The 5,000-nt window shown below is 35.8% G+C and overlaps 1 protein-coding gene across 1 annotated transcript in view; it reads left to right on the plus strand.

Moving 5' to 3' along the window:
- The window catches only part of LOC135195527 (trace amine-associated receptor 13c-like), a 290,309-nt gene that overhangs the window by 239,736 nt on the left and 45,573 nt on the right, over positions 1 to 5,000 (plus strand).

The raw sequence follows: 5,000 nt of genomic DNA on the forward strand, positions 1-5,000 counted from the left end.
AAACTTATGGTTGTCAATTCAAAAAATGTCAAATGAAAATGTTCTCATTTAATGAGGAATCAAGTCATTTATCGCATTTTTTTATTTGCTTTTAGTGAAGAACCCTTTCCAACACCTTCATATTCCTTTAATATTATCTTTGCGTGAATACAATCACATATATGAAGGGAATATCATCTCTTTTATTGAGTAAAGTCATATTGAAACAAATATATTTTCTATCTCTTCACAAAATGCCATTTAAAGGAAGCTCATTGTTTTGATCAAAGTAAATATTTTTGACTTCATTTGAGGGACAGAATTTTAATGGGAATAAAACGCAAAAAATAATGAATGTCATAATCTTGAACCTAAGCTTAAAAAATTGTATTATCTTTTTATTTATTTGAAATATACCGGAATGTCGTCAAGATAGAGTAGAAATGATTTAAAAACATCTAAATATTCAAAATGTCTTTTAATATTTGAATATTGCTTTACACATTAATATTATTCTAGATATTTTCAATATTATTCTAAAATAATGCCTAAAATTATTAGAGACTGTCATAATGCACTAGAAAATATTAAAAATAAGTAAAATATTTAATAATATTTCAATAATTTCAAATATTTTGGACATTTGAAAATATTCAAAACTTTCAATCAAATGCACAACAAAATAAAAATAAAATCAGCGACACTTATAATTACCAAAACGTACATTAAGACCTAACAACCAATTGGTAATAGCAGTATCAGTAAGAGCAGCAGCCATTATCAGTAGCAATTGCAGTAGGCCAATTTAAGTTCCCCGACGTCGCGTTCAGAACTTTCGAACTTTCTAATTTGGAAAGTTTTCTACATGGCGCTGGCAGAGTGCACAAAAGGAAAAATCATCAGCGTCCCGTCCCAGTTTCAGCTCTTTTGGCCCGGGGGGTGGGGGGTGGGGACACTTGTGAAAGCAAACATGAGATGAATAGCTGGGCTTGTCATTATAAATTTGGGCGAGAGAGAGAGAGAGAGAGAGAGAGAATCTTATCATTATATATTTGTGCTTGTGTATGTGTGTGTGTGTGTGTGTGTGAGAGAGAGAGAGAGAGAGAGAGAGAGAGGAGAGAGAGAGAGACTTGTTATTATATATCTGTGCTTCTGTTTGTATGAGAGACCTTACCTTACCTTACAGACCTTACATCTTGTTCGGGTTGCCCCAGGTCCCTCAGTGTGAGGCACCTCCAATGTCTACCAGAGAGTTGCTAGTACATCTTCCGGTATATTTTGCATCTTCCAATCTTGGATGGTCTGGGATTGTAGCTTAGATATTTGTCGAGCTTATTCTTAAACACATCTATGCTCACTCCTGATATATTCCTCAGATGAGCTGGCAACGCATTGAATAGACGCTGCATTATCAATGCTGGTGCATAGTGGATTAATGTCCTGTGTGCTTTCCTTATTTTTCCTGATATAGTTTTGGGCACTATTAATCTACCTCTGCTTGCTCTTTCTGATATTTTTAGCTCCATGATGTTTACGGCTAGTCCTTCTATCTGTTTCCATGCCTGAATTATCATGTAGCGTTCTGTTCTCCTTTCTAAACTATATAATTTTAAAAATTGTAGTCTTTCCCAGTAGTCAAGATCCTTAACTTCTTCTATTCTAGCTGTAAATGACCTTTGTACACTCTCTATTTGTGCAATATCATTTTGATACCATATGGGTACCATATCATATTGCAATATCCAAGTGGACTACGAACATACGTTTTATAACGCATAATCATGTGTTCAGCTTTTCTTGTTTTGAAGTGCCGTAACAACGTACCCATTTTTGCTTTACATTTTGCAAATAGAATTGCTATTTGATCATTGCATAACAAGTTCCTATTCAACATCATACCAAGGTCTTTAACTGCTTCCTTATTTGTGATTGTCTCATTATTAGGTCCCCTATATACATATAGCTTTCCTTCTCTGTCTCCATAATTTATTGAATCAAATTTATCAGAGTTAAATACCATGCTATTTACCTCTGCCCATTCATATACTTTGTTAAGGTCTCTTTGTAGCGCGTTCCTATCTTCATCACAAGTAATTTCTCTACTTATTCTTGTGTCATCGGCGAAACTACTCACTACCGAGTCCTTAACATTACTGTCTATGTCTGCAAGAGAGAGAGAGAGAGAGAGAGAGAGAGAGAATCTTATCATTATATATTTGTGTGTGTGTGAGAGAGAGAGAGAGAGAGAGAGAGAGTGAGAGAGAGCGTAAACCTCTCAGTACTAAAAACTTATTGTCATAAACTTGTGCTTAAGTGGGAGAGAGTACATAGACCTTCCTACGTTTAAAACTTGTTGCCGCTTTAACTTTGTACCCGAGAGAGAGAGAGAGAGAGAGAGAGAGAGAGAGAGAGAGAGAGAGAGTCAGGTTTTCCAACCATCAAAATATCACAGGAGGAGGAAACATGAAACAAGTAAAAAAATGCCCCTTAGTCTGTTCAGCAAAATCGAGTTTTCTGTACAGCGCTACAGCGTATAATCACCGCCACCGAAAATGGCTCCATGTCTCGATGGCTGCATAAGCCGCGGCCCATGTAAATTTTAACCACGGACCGATGGTGGCCTATCCCCTATCGTTACCAGAAGCACGATTATGGCTACCTTTAACTTTAGATAAAAATAAAACTACTGAGGGTAGAGGGCTGCAATTGGCTAACTTTAACCTCAGATAAAATAAAAACCACTGAGGCTAGAGGGTTGCAATTTGGTATGTTTGATGATTGGAGGGAGGATGATCAACATACCAATCTGCAGCCCTCTAGCCTTAGCGGTTTTTAAGATCTGAGGGCGGACAGAAAAAGGGCGGACGGACGGACAAAGCCTGCACAATAGTTCCCTTAAAAAAAAAAAAAAAAAAAAAAAAAAAAAACAAGCAATGGGCAATAGCGTCTATATTGGCGTAACGCCGTTGACCGGTACTCATTAAAAACCAATCTGTTATTTGACTTAAATATTTCACTTCATGAAGGACACAAAAGAGAGGATAAACTGAAAAAATATTGAGGCTGTATTTCCAAATTCCAGGAAAGAAATGATCCATTTCCTGGAACCCATAATATTTCCATGAAATGCGTCCGTGCTTTTAACTCCAAAAGCTACGCAGAGCCAAGGGAATTACCATTCAATTAATTACCTTCGGTATTCATAAACGTTTATTGAAAAATCTCGATGTATTTTCATCTCGGTTGTGTAACTAAACTTTTAGTATTGATAAAAGGATCGAAAATTCATTCTCTCTCTCTCTCTCTCTCTCTCTCTCTCTCTCTCTCTCTCTCTCTCTATGCTTAAGTATATTTCAAAAGTAAATAAATAAATAAATATACATAAGCATATAAAATACTTATACATGAATATATAACGAATACACATTGTACACACACACACACACAAACACGCATACTATATATATATATATATATATATATATATATGTATATATATATATAGATATATATATATATATATATATATATATAACTAACTTGATTTTTTAAATATAAACGGTCAGACAGCGAGTCTAGTAGACATACTAATACATACATAAAATACATATACATATATACATATATAGATATATATATATATATATATATATATATATATATATATATATATATATACATCGAGCTACAAATGTCCTTTAATATCTACCTCGGAATTAATATATTTTCAAATATGTTAACCGAAGGGGAATTTTTATATGAAAATATATTGATTCCGAGGTAGAGCGAATTGGATATTAAAGGACATTTGTAGCTCGATGTATGTATATGTATCACGGTAATGTGATATGACTCATATATATGTATATATATATATAAATATACGTATGTATATATATATATATATAATATATATATATATATTATATATCAAATACGAAAGTTTAAGAAGAATCATTCTTGTGCAACATTCAACCAATTCATTATTCAAGACTAACGTCTCTATACGCCATTATTAACAACCTACAGGAATAAATACGCTTAGTGAAATGATCACGTCAACAAGACCCGCTATATAAATGCGCGGGTGGGTCCTCCCGGCAACGAGCAGCCCGGTCGAAAATAGGCTAAAAGCTCCGATCACTTGGACCACCAACTCGAAAGCACAGAGTGAAATCCCGCGGTTAGTGACGCGCGCCAAAAGTCTCAAGTCGTTTCTTTTCCATTTCCACAAGAGCCGTGAGTGGAATGCGTCCCCGGAGGATTCTTTTTTTTACTCTCTCTCTCTCTCTCTCTCTCTCTCTTCTCTCTCTCTTTCACTTCGCGAGAAGTTTCCTCCCGCGCGAGTGAGAGAGCGTGACGGGGCTCGTTAATGAGCGGAGAGGGGTCTCTCTTGGCGAGTTCTTTTCGACATCAAAATTTCGTCTCGGTGATATTTTGACGAGAATTTTTCGCGTTTTCTCTTCGGTTCAATGAAATACTAAGAAATACTAAGATATTAATGAATGAGGATAAATAAAACGGCACAAAGAAACCTGTAAAAAGGGGAAATCCATTAGGGAAACGCCACGAAACGAATTCAAAATAAAAACGGACCATGCCTGGGAAAAGGGCGCTTTGTTGCCAGCCGTGACCGCATCCACAGAACGGAACAGTACCATCAGATGCTAGACAGAATTAAGACTTATCAGCTGCCTACGAATTTCTCCCTCCCTCTCTCTCTCTCTCTCTCTCTCTCTCTCTCTCTCTCCTCTGCCTTTTCCATGTCCAAATTTTCTTTTTGATAAAACATACACATATATGTATTTACGTAAATGTGTATTATTAATAAGATAAATGGGACATAGAAATCACAGAGAGAGAGAGAGAGAGAGAGAGAGAGAGAGAGAGAGAGAGAGAGAGAGACGCATTCTTACGCAAAAGAAAAGGAAGAAAAGATTCATAAACTACCCCCAAATGGCGTCCATATTTTTTGTTCTCCCTCCAAACAAAGAAAAAAATGGAATAGAGCAATCAGGGTA

Source organism: Macrobrachium nipponense, chromosome 16 (genome assembly GCF_015104395.2).
Source record: "Macrobrachium nipponense isolate FS-2020 chromosome 16, ASM1510439v2, whole genome shotgun sequence".
Taxonomy (NCBI): Eukaryota; Metazoa; Arthropoda; class Malacostraca; order Decapoda; family Palaemonidae; genus Macrobrachium; species Macrobrachium nipponense.